The following is a 12327-nucleotide window of genomic DNA, read 5'->3' as shown; positions in this document are numbered from 1 at the left end:
AATGCTGGCAACTTTTATGAGTGCCAGAGTTTTTACTGCTTTCTGTTGAAATGTTTTCCTGACTTTCTGTTCAGATAAGAATTTTTGTAAACGCAAGGTGTTACGGGGAGGGCTGACTGCATCCCTGCAAAGTGCAGCACAGTAAATGTCTGTGTATGTTCTCCATATACCATACTATTAAAATCAATCTGTTCAGGTTAGTTTCCATTCTGAGGAGTGCTGAGAAACACAACCACCAGTTTCTGTCACGTGCCGCGCCGCATCAATTAAAAATAAATTACATTTCATGCAAAGAACCTAACTTAAAAATCTCAGCAAACAACAACAGAACCTTTTCACTAATGATTTTCAGTCATCAGAAGTGGAGAGAGACTCAGACAGCAGACAGCATGGTCCCAGCATGCTTTTTGCCTTTTTTTTTGTTTGCACAGTAGCTGTCAGTTGCAGCCCTGCAGGTAGTAGAACCCAGTGGGAAGAGGGGCGGGACAGAGCGATGCTGCCTGAACTGACAGCAAATTTAAATTACTGAGCTTTCTTTTGCTTTTTTTCTTTCTTTGAGTGCCCTTTCCTTTTTTTTTCCTCTTTTCTTTTTTTTTTTTTTTTGGTATTTTTCTACTCTGCGACAAACTGAAAAGATTCGAGCACACACTAATTTAACAGCCCTGCTTCGTCGTCTTCTTTTTTTCCCCTTCTGCTTCCAGGATAATTAAAAGAGAAACCTGTAAAGGCAACGTTCCTTCAAGCAAGTTGGTGCTGTAACGTGCTGGTAAGATGAATTTAATTTATTTTTTTTCCTTTCCTCATCTTTTCTTTTCCTTTTTTGGAGCTGAAAAGCTTTTGTATATCTAACGCAGTCATAAGTGTGGTTCCCCTGCTGTGGAGGGTTAGGAGGTAATGAAAAGGTGCAACGGCTGGATATGTGACCTTCTCCTATTACTTAAAATGGGGAATAACAGCTTTCATGCCTGTCCTCATGATGCTTTTCTCTCTATGAATTGACTATTTGCTCAACAGAAGAGATGCTGTGATTGTCGCACTATGACAATGAGGACTTGATTGTTTTTTGGTTACTGTTCCATGCTCCTATCAGAACAGATACTTGAGTTGGGGGGGTTGTGTTTGTGATTTTTTTTTTCCCTCTGAACATTGCCTGAAGCACTGATACGACAGGGGGGTGGAGATGGGGGTGGAGGAGATGGTCTTGGGTATCATCCTGCCTGTTCAGCTGTTTACTAGGTAGGGAAGTGCAACACTGAAACTTTTTTTAAAAATAAATAAATATTTTTTTTCCGCTTTCATCAAGTGGGGTCAGTGTATCCAGGATTTATTGTTGTCCAGTGCTGGGTAAAGTTCTTGCTGTCCCTTGCATTTTCCCTCTGGAGAAGGGGGGAAGGGGTGTTCCACTCCATACCTTGTCACACCATTGTAGTAGCTAATTGCAAGAAGCTGACAAACTTTGCGATGAAATACCAGGCGTCGCTTTTGTGAGGAATGAGTTTGATGCTGTGGATCAGCTCCTGTGAATACCAGCCTGCCAGATACAATCAGATCTACATTATGCATGTTACATTCCTGGCTTGCAAGTACACTGATTTCCAAGGTCTCCTTTCTAGTCGTCTTCTGGTACTAGCAGAAGATAAAAATAAAATTTTCATTTTATTTTTTTAGCAAATGAGATGTGTTTTGCTTTGTGTTAAAGCTTACAAAACTTAAAAAGTGGTGTGTTTTTCTCAGGATTTCTGAATGTAGTTCTGCCAGGTATTGAATGCTACATCTACTGAAATCAACAGGAAGGCTGAGCTTGTCCTGTATTTAAGAGAAAATTGCTGAGTGCTGGCAGGACTGGATCTTATGATTGCTGAACTATCTCTGTTTTCTCAACTGCAATTAATCCTTGGTGCACTTTAGGCTGGATCCTGTAGCTTTACTGTAGTATTCAGAATAAGCACTATTCTTACACTTAGTTGCTGTTTTCTGGTTGTGCTGATGAAAACTTTTTGAACATAGGATGGGGATTTTAGGAGAAATTGAATAGAGTTAGGAAACCAGTGTGATTTAGTCCTTTATCTCCTTGAAAGCTCTTTTCCTTAATTTTATTTAAAGAGGTAGCCTGAAACTAATACTCGGCACATTGATACATTACACTTTCCAGACTCAAAGGTCTTTTTTGCCAAATGCATAATGTGATATCATGAGAGAAATTGTGCAAGGAGGGTGGAGAAAAGGAGCAGTGGGATTGAACACAGAGTCCTTTCCATGTCAGTGGAGAGGGGGAAAGGATGTGCCAGTGCCATATGGAAAATCACAGCCTCTCACAGAAACTTTGTTAGGGCAGAGGGTTAAGGGTGCTGCACTTGCAGAAGTTCATCACTCCCTATCTCAGTCTCAGTTTCAAGCACTGCAGTACTTTTCTGAAGGTTTACTTTGCTTGTGCAGAAAATACTGTTGGCTTGTGAAATGAGGGCGTTGGAGCTCCCACATCTTGCTTTTGCCCTGAAGACTTGCCTTCCCCCACACCACCACCAAGGTCTGCAAGGCCCAGCAAATTAGGCTTTGTCCCTTGTAATCCTAAACTCCCATCCATTTATAACCAGAGAAGAAAAGGGTTGAATTCAGTGTTCTTGTTATGGAAATAAGTTTTTATTCACTCAGTATCAACTGACAGTTAGAAGCGTATCTGATGTAATATGAATAAACTGTAGGCTGTTGTCAGTAAATTATGCATTTATAGTCTCACATTCTCCTAGAAACAGTGCCTTTACAATGCTCAAGTGGCCTAATGGGGTGAAACAACTACCAATACTCTCATCTGAGCCTCCTAATCAGCCAAAGTCATGAGAAGTCCATGGTGGTTGGTTCCCACTGACCATGGTGGGCATCTCAGCCATGGGTGAGGCTGCAGGGAGGAGAGCCTGAGGTTAGCCAGGGGTCTTTGGTCACACAAGTGGTGTCAAAATTACTGTTATGAGGCAATATGAAAACACAGTACAGCTGAGGTTAGATGCTGAGTTTTGTGGCAAGAATGGATCACTAAATTCCTAAAAAATTCTTACTAAATTCTTAAGCTGATGTCTGTACATTTAACTAAAAAAACAACCACCCGAACCCAATCTACCAGTCTACATCCTCTTTGAATGTAGTCTTTAAATATATTTATTTTTTAATTAATCTGTGCACTTTAAATTGCTGTTGGCTTCTAGCAATACTGTCCTCTATTCAGTGCCTGGAAATTTCTAGTTGAATGCAACTGCTTTCATTGTAACAAAAAAAGAAAAGCAAGCCAGAAAACTTGCTGTAATTTCCTGTCAGTAACAGAGAAATAAGAAAACACTAGGCTAATAAAAATGATAATCTGAGTTTACAACTGTTAACAAGATTCCTGAATAGAAATGGTGCTATTATGCACAAAGAATTTCTATCATCACTAGAGGAATGTAGTATAAAATTATGAGGTTTATTATTAGGGTCCTGTCAACCAATCAGAAATCAACCCATAATCTTACTTGTGAAATACCATAAGTTTTAGCATCTTGCCTTCCCTCCTACTAATAAAATATTAAAGAAATTTTATAATTAGAAACTTTGATAACATAACTGTGAATTTCATTTGCAGCAAAAAGCAAGCATAATTCTGTATTTCTTCTACATCTCTAACGTTCCATATAAAGTCACTGCAAGTCTGAGTTGCACACAGCAGGTAAAATTAAGGTAAATCACAGACTTGCCATGGGCAATAATGATGGGATTTCATCAGTTACTTTCTCCTGGGAGAAGCCAAATTCACAGATTTTTCTCAAGACTCTGAAGAATGTCATAGCACCTCCTTCCCTGAACGAGACTGCATTTCTGCATTGCATTTCTGGTCAGCTCAACGCAAGTTTGATAGAATCTTGTCAAAATTCTTAGATTTTAACCACTGCAGATTATTCCATTTCATTCTAGGGGTAAAAGACTCTTAGATTTCTCTTCTCTCTGCAAATGATTTATGTCATTGTAAGGGGCTTGCTCTGTTTCCATTTGATTTAACGTATTAGCCATGGTCTTCTTTCAGCAAGAATCACTCTTGCAAGAACCCTGTACACAGGCCCAGAGTGACCCCAAGTCTCTGATCCTCCCCCACGAACTGATTGATAACATACTGGGCTACCACTTGCCTAAACACACTTCTCCCACAAGTCTGGCAGCCAGTCACATGCTCTTCATCTCCCTGTGATGTGCACATGGCTCACTGCAGAGTCCTTGGGGATCCCAACCCTGTGTAGAGAACCCTAAAAATAATCTAAAACCTCCTCATGACTCTCATCACCCCCAAGGCAATAGAGCTCACAGTATTTATCAGATCACTAGATAGGAATTAAGAATATAAATAAGTATTTTAGCTATTAAGGTAAACAGTAAAATAATAGCAAGAAGGAAACAGAGTGAAAAGAGAACTAGAAGCCCAGAGAGCTCATTTCTAGACCATAATTATCATCACCCAAAGCCTTCTTGGGTTGCTTTGCATGTCCCATGGCCTGAAACTCAGTTCCTGCCCTGATGTGCTCTGAGTTCTTGAAGCCACATCTTTCCTGCTCACATTGTTAAAGACACATATTGTCATCTTCCTTGGGGATGGCAACAAAGTGGGAGCTACCCAAAAGCTCTGCACGTATTTTTTTGGGTTTTAATTTTCCTTCTCAGCCTGGAACCTCCAACTGCCTCTGTGTTACCCATAGAGGTGATTGCTCTCTGTCCATGACATTTTGGCACCAGAGATAGGATTCATCTCATACAAATTTAGGTGCCAATAAGGTAGACACCTATATGTGGGTGAGCCACCTCTGGCTCTCCTTATAGTCAGAGAAAACAACCAGGTGCTTTTCTGACATCTATTTTCTTACAATCCCATGGAAAGACATCATATTCAAAACTCAAACCATTTAATTTTCTCACCTCCTCAAATTTTCACAACTGTTGCCTTACTTTAGACATCTCCTGTAACTACTTAATGAAAACAGAGGACTCAAAACTCCATAAATTACATACATGGAAAAACTATTGACTTATCAAGCCTCATATACCTGGCAGTGGGCTTCAAACAAGGCTGATCCTAGTGCAGTTAGGTCTGTATTGCATAGGCACATCCATACATCACTGACAAAATGTCACTCATATATATCATTAGTCCTCCAGGGCTGCTGGAGGGAAGCTGTCACAAGTGCATCCCAGGCAATGTGTTTAACGTCTAATTAATCGTGTTCCTTGTGGTTAATTTTATTAGGCTGAGCTGATCTAGTGAAAGGAGGTGCTGTGATTGGTTTATTTGTTCTACTTAGTAGGCCAGTGGCATTTAAAAGTCATGCTGCAATGCTATAAAAAATCCCAAATTCAGGAAACTCCATGACTGTAATGAAGTCTACCTATTTTAGGCACCAGTATTATAATGAGTTGATGTTCCTGATGTAAATTTTCTTATCCAGAGGACACTTTGTGCATTTGAAAGCTTTCAGAATGATATTTTGTCTTCCTACATTTTTGCAGCTAAAGCTCTGTTAAGAGTGCAAAAAATGTGTTCTGCAGAGCAAAACCCCCCATTTCCCAAAGGTACCTCACACCTTCAGCCCACCTGGCCATCTCTGGAGGGGCTTTTTGTGTCCTCTTGGTCCTGTGACATGAAGGGCTGTGGGTGATGCTGATGGGTCACAGCCCACTTGAGTCGAGGGTTAAAGGGTCTGAGGGAGGCGGCATCAGAGCAGCCTTGCTTGAAAAGCCTAGAGGAAATTACACCCAAGGATCACCATGACCAGCATCAGTCAGGTTTATATTCAAGGAAAATCTTGTTAATTTAAAAGACAAATGTGTCAGCACATAAGTGTATATTAATATGTATATCAGAGCATGGTGTTAGTAATGCCAGGGTACTGGGTTCAATCCCTGTATGGGCCATAAACTTATGAGTTGAACTTGATGATACTTGTGGGTCCCTTCCAACTCAGAATATTGTGTGATTCTGTGATACAAACTCATAGTATGGGTATTGGATACATAAAACCCCACTAGACAGGTGAGACATTCAGCAACAGGGACACATTCTACCATCAGACAAACGTGGTCTCCCTTTAGGATTCATTCCTCTCTTCACTTAGGTAACCTTCAGTATCTTAAAGATTAAGTGTAGGCTTGGTTTAAATCAGAGAAACTGGATTTTGCCACTCATTTGAGCATAAAGTGTTTGATTATCCACTCAGTTGTTGATCCACTTCTCAATATGGTGGTATTCAGTCAAGGTAGGTTGGGCTTGATTATCATAGAGGTGTTTTCCAACCTTAATGATCCTATCATCATCACACATGGTTGAGATAGCTCTATTCTGAACCTGAGCTCTGAAATGCTTTGCAGAAAAACTCTTTATTCAGACAATGGGGTGGTCAGATTTTGAAGCCAGCAGAAAATGTGTTATGGTGCACTTGAACTGCTCACATAACGACAGAGCTCTGAACACAGGATTGGAACTCTGACACATTTGCTGTTCCCAATGATTAATGTATAAACTCTGTACCAGCTACTAACACAGTGAGCAGTCCAGAGGGCCCGTGGACTGCATTTTGGATAACCAGAGACAGAATTATCAATTAATAGTGGCTCTTAATCAATCTGCTGCAGTTGATGTTTTCCATAGGCTCTCCATTAATGAGCAGCTCTACCAACACCTTTCTTTCCCTGCACTCTAAGTCCCTGAATTATGAAGGACATGTGCATACTAAATGAAGCTTTTCCACTCAAGAGCAAAGGCTGCCTATCCAGTGTCACAAAGTAAGAGACCACATTCACAGGACATTAAAGGCTGGGTACTCTTGCTGAACAGGTTTACACATTTAAGCCTTGATCCTGCAAGGACTTATACACATGCTTAACCTTACACACTGCGAATGAAATCCTGGGCCTCTCAAAATCAATGACAAAAGTCCACTGACTTCAAAGGGCCACTCTGTGAATAGCCTTTTTGGTTTCAGTGCAGCCACACAGCGTGCAGAAGCGTGTGAGCTGATCTCCCCAACCCTGCGTGCTTGTGTGAAGTCTTAAGAGGCTGAGCGAGCTGCTAAGTGTATCTTTCAGAGCGCTTCTGTCTCACAACAAACTATAGGCATTCAAAGATGTTTTCTTGTTTGATCTGTGCTCTTTACGAGTTTTGCCCAAACCCTGTGGTAAAACCTGCTGAAGGAGTCTGTGAGCAATCCATAATGCAATTCCCTCCCTGGCTAGTATTGCATTCTGAGCAGTTTGTTTTCTTTACTTTCCAAGAGATCCAATCCCTGGAGTGAGGTGATTATGCTGGAATCACATCTTTCTTTTTTAAAGAAAAAAAATCTATAGCTCGCATGATTTTATAGGAAATCTGGGAAATATCTGCTGAAATGACTTACAGGTCAAAAAAAAAAAAAAAGTGTATGAATTTGTACAGGATTCAACTGCTGGTTTTCATCTGCTTTCTGCTGGTAATTGAGATACCTTCTTGCAAAATCTAACATCCGCCTCAGGATCTGTTGGAGATCAGAAACTCAGTCCTGGGTCTGGGTGTATAAAACTCTCCTCTGGCAGTGGTATCCCTCAGACACACTCTGGAGTCCTGAGGAGTTGGGTGAAATGTTCAGGAGGATGGAAAGTGGTATCAGTCCCATTTTTCAGCGCAGATCCCTCTCCAAAGCAGGTTAAGTCAATGATCCAATGATGCTGCACAGACCCTCTGTTCTGGGAGTGGTAAATTATGCTCCCAAGCCTCACAGTGGCTGAGGTAGTGGAGCCAGGGGGTCCTGGGCTGTCCTGAGTAGCACCAAGGTGTCTCAGCTCCAGTAACAGAGTTCATGCTGGAAAATGCAGATCCTGTGAGTGAAACAGCTGCACCGGTGTGCAGATGCACCAATGCACCCTGCACGTGCTCAGGACTAGGGAGGTTTTGGCTATCATCTCCCTAAGCCTGCAGAAACATTTGTGAGGACAATATGTGTGCTGTAACGAGGAGCAAGGGTTTGGAAAAGATATTTATAAAGTTTTGCATCCCAGTTATGCTTTAGGATAAGCCTGTGTTAGCATTTGTGTAAGCCAAATTACCTCTTCTCACCTAAATTGGTGGCAGTCATATGAGAAGGAGAGTAGGCTGGGTGAGCTCAGTGAAGCTACTTTTTTCTCTTTCAGCATTTTCCTCTGACACGTTTCATTGCTCTAGCAGGAAAAAAAAAATCCCCAGACTTCACTCTTTTTTTTTTTTTTTGGCTTTTACTGTAAAGGTATTTTAATTTTATCTTCATCGTGCTCCTGTACTAATGGGCTTTACACATTCCCAGCAAAGTCCTGTGTGAAATTCTTAACCACAGAGATTACAGAAATTTACTGCTTCACTGGCATGGTCAAGTTGCCACAAAATTGCATTTGTTAATGTAGCTGTGAAAACACATGGCACCTGCCATCTCTGAGCATAAGGATTTTAAATATGGCTTGGAAGAATTTAAGGATGCCTATAAAATGGGGCTTGGCCGTGTCAGTTTAGCTTTAGGAAGGAGACTGTGCTATAAAATACTCACCCATAATTGGACACAAGTGACAGCTTTACTTAACTAGTGTTCACAAATGAAGGAGCAATGAAAATGTTCTGCCTTTCTCACCCCAGAAGAATGACCACAGCAGATGTTAATACCAGTGAGAATGGCTTTATTGTAGCTACAGGTGAGACAAATGGAGGATTTATGAGTCTGGGGATTGAGGGAAGGGGAGGAAGGGTGAAAGTCCAATGTTGTTCCCCAGAAATGCAATGTCCATTCCCAAACACATTGCATAGCACACAGAGTGCACTAAAGCAGAGGCTATTCTGTGCCCATGAATTCATGAGCATGCCTGATTTTTTTGTTTGTTTTTAAGTATACCCAGACTCACAAACTGAACATGATTCTGCTGTTTATTTCCTTATGTTCTACCCTGTGCCCATTTAAGCTGATGGCAAATCTCTAACTTAATTGATAATACGATGTAATCAATGGCTCAAAGTCTGGGAACTCAGTGACCCGTGGAAGTGTAAACAAGAGACAACGTTGTTTCTCTGATGAAAGTCCTGAGACCAGGCTTGGCCCAGCATCTGCTGGATCCTTTCTGTTCATTTTAATGAGCTTACAAATGGTCCCTAACATAATGTGCATTCAATAGAAATCAGCATTGGTTTTTCAGGCACTGATCCAGTAAAGCCCTTAATTATGTGCTTAAGATTATGGTATGGGAATAGTCCCACAGAAGCCACTGCAACCACAGAAATGTTTTAAGCTCAGCAAGTAAGAAAATGTTTTGTTGTTGGAGTATCATCACATTTTTTTCCAGTCAGTGGCCTCTGCCAAGAAAACTAACAAATACAGTTTCTAGAAACCCAACAACATGAGATGCCATAGATGCAGTGATATTGAGAATTTTACCCTTTTTTTTTTTTTAGCTGCTTTATATTCCTTTATGCCCAGACATAGCAAAGCACTTAACTGCAGTTGTGACATGAATAGGAGTACTTGCATCTTGAAACTCAAAGCTCCCTCCCCTTTTAGATTCAGGGTATGCTCACACGTGGTGCTGCTGTCTGTTGTCAGTCCCAATTCTAGGTAGGATGATGTTTTTAAATTTATAAAAGGTAAAGTTGCAGTATGAGTAGGAAAATATTCTCCCCTGTATTTAAAGTAAGTTCTGGTGATTTACCCCAAACTCTTTAACCAGGTGCTTTTTTAGAAGAGCTGCTTGAATGCAGTTTGAGCTTTTGTGCCATGTGGAGCACATATTGTTTAACTGCTGCACTTCAGCTCATCCCACCTCACTAGAGGGGACTGCATTTCTGCATCCCCTTGTTTTCATGAAACCTCTTGATATTCACCAGGATTTTTCAGGTAATGGTGCTTACAGCAAACACAGCCTGTGGTGTTTCCAAAAGTTTCCTGCTGTCAGAAGCATGAGGGCCAAATTGAAAATATTGGTTTGGGAGAATGTAATCTTTTCAGCACAGGCTCTGGTCAGCTTGGCTGTGTGCAGTGCCAGTGCCCAATAGTAATGATGTCCAGGCACAGGGCCAAATGCTAAAACTGCCCCCAGAGTGAATATACTCACACTCTGTGAGAGAAGCACTAAAGTATTCTTGTTTTCTGGCCAGCAACACCACTTCCCAGGAGGAAAACTTTTGCCAGGAGTATGAATAAGCTGCAGTGAGGCTATGCCTTATGGCAACTGCTGCATCAGGGACTGCTAAGTAACTCATAAATAAGCAGTCCCTGCTGCCCCCCAATTCCAGAATCCAGCTTCAGAAGGTACTTATGTAGGTCCAAGCATAAAGGCTTGCACAGTGGCCTCAGTGGGCTCTGAGAAGTGCCAAAGCAGAGGTGGCTACTTTCCATCTCCTGCTCCTTCAACTGGCCATAATTTTTCTGGCAAGCACAAATATGCAGAGCCTAGAAGGATTTGGCTTCTATTCTTCAGCTCATATTCATCATGTGGGTTGCTCCAGTGAAGTTATGAAGCCAGGAGCTCCTGTTATGGTAGGATAAAGACTCCACCACAGCTGAAATCTTTATTAGCAAATTAATTATGAATAAACACTGGAAAAATAGGCACACTTTAATCAACCCAGCAGCTATCTTGTTTTGGGCACACAAGTGTATTTATACCCACAACAGAACTATGTTAAAATGTAGAGGTTTTTTACATTAATGGTAATTTTCAGTTTTCTTGAGGACCACTTCAGTTCCACTCACATAAACATGCCAAAACTTCTGCTGATATAAATCAGGGTGATCCCTTGACGTCTGGTGAGCATCTGCCCCAGAATGGCAAATAATAGCCTCTAGAGCCCCACTAATCATTGAGAATGATAGAAGTTACTGATTCAACATGTACAACTTTTTAACACCACACAGACAAAATCATTTCAGGCAGGAATTCCTAGACTAGGGATAACCATATCCTAGACTAGGGATAACCATATTCCATAAGGAGGTAGTAGAGGTTAACTGCATTCTTCTTGTTTTGGTTTAAAAGGTTTAAAACCTGCTTACAAGGATGCAGCAGTTCAAAGTTTTGTGCAGACAGGTAGTAACAGATATAATAAAGAATATGAGCATTTAGGCATCTCTAATGTTCTATACTGTGCCCCTGTATGAGACATTCCCCAGGTCCAGCTGCTGACATGCAATGATCCAGCTGCTGCTTCTATGCAGCAGAATTGAGAACTCTGACTCCAAATAAGCCAATAAAGTGATGCTCTGGAAGGCAATACTTGTACTCCTTCAGCTACATTTTTCTTGCCTTTCACAACATTTCCTAATTTAATGCACAGATACCTTATTTTGGAAAAAGATAGAAATATCATCAGCTGGTGTGTTTATCTAAGAAAAATCTGTATATTTTAGACAAGGATAATCAACCTCTTCTGATTGTCTTGTATACAAAGACAATCCGAGCACCATTAAACAGAAAAACATTGTCATAGTTTAAATTTCTTTATGTTCTTCTCTCCCATCAGTATAAGAATATACTTTTGTCATATAGCTACTTATCTTTGGTTGAATACAAGAGTGAGCACACAGAAGCAGTTCTTTGTTCTGGTATTTCCAGTCAGCTTCATACCTCAAATTATTAAAAACCTCTGGGAAGTCTTTCTCATGAAGTGTGATTCACAAATTGTATGAGTTAGTCTTCAAAGATTTTATTAAAATAAAAATGGAAGTCTATGACCCTTACTAGTGGTTTGTCTTATATAAATGTATTTCTCTGCTTGACTTTCACAAAATACATTAGCACAGAATAAATGACATTGGAGCTGGACAGGAAATATTTCAAAAGGAACTAATTTTCACATGCTGCAAAACTAGTTTGGGGACCATCTTGAAAGATCCTCCATGCCTCCACTTTTCTTTATGCAGCTTTATTCATTGTCTTAAAATTAATTTGCCAGAGCAAGAAAACTTGTTCTTAGGAAGGTGATAAAATTTATTTTGAAAGTCCTGGTGATACTAGTGGTCCATGTTGCTGCTGGTGAATATGTTGTGGACAAATCTCCGGGGTTCTGTCAGTCCTAGGAAGAAAACAGCCAAGGACCATCCTGTAGTGCCACAGGTTATTGAGTTGATGCAGCTCAAGTCCATCCCCACACTCTCCCCCAGCCCCAGGCAGAACTGCCAGCACCCACCCTGTCTGTGGTACCTGCTGTCCCCCAGCCCAAAACCTGGAATGTTTTAGAGAGTGACATTTGGCTCAACCCAAAGCTCTGCAGGGGAGCAGGCTACTGACTAAAGGTCTGTGCATGGTCAGGAAATGGTCCTTAGGCCACGTTCC

The 12327-nt window shown here is 40.9% G+C and overlaps 1 protein-coding gene across 2 annotated transcripts in view; it reads left to right on the top strand.

Annotated features, from left to right (window-relative positions):
* The first annotated feature begins 463 nt into the window (after positions 1 to 463).
* Positions 464 to 12327, top strand: part of CELF2 (CUGBP Elav-like family member 2) — a 549110-nt gene continuing 537246 nt past the window's right edge. For both annotated transcript variants that reach the window (XM_077179252.1, XM_077179251.1), the window contains exon 1: positions 464 to 766. The gene's annotated coding sequence lies outside the window, so the exon portion shown is untranslated. The remainder of the gene's footprint in view (positions 767 to 12327) is intronic.

This window comes from Agelaius phoeniceus, chromosome 5, assembly GCF_051311805.1.
Source record: "Agelaius phoeniceus isolate bAgePho1 chromosome 5, bAgePho1.hap1, whole genome shotgun sequence".
Classification (NCBI taxonomy): domain Eukaryota; kingdom Metazoa; phylum Chordata; class Aves; order Passeriformes; family Icteridae; genus Agelaius; species Agelaius phoeniceus.
This window is presented reverse-complemented; position numbering and strand designations above follow the sequence as displayed.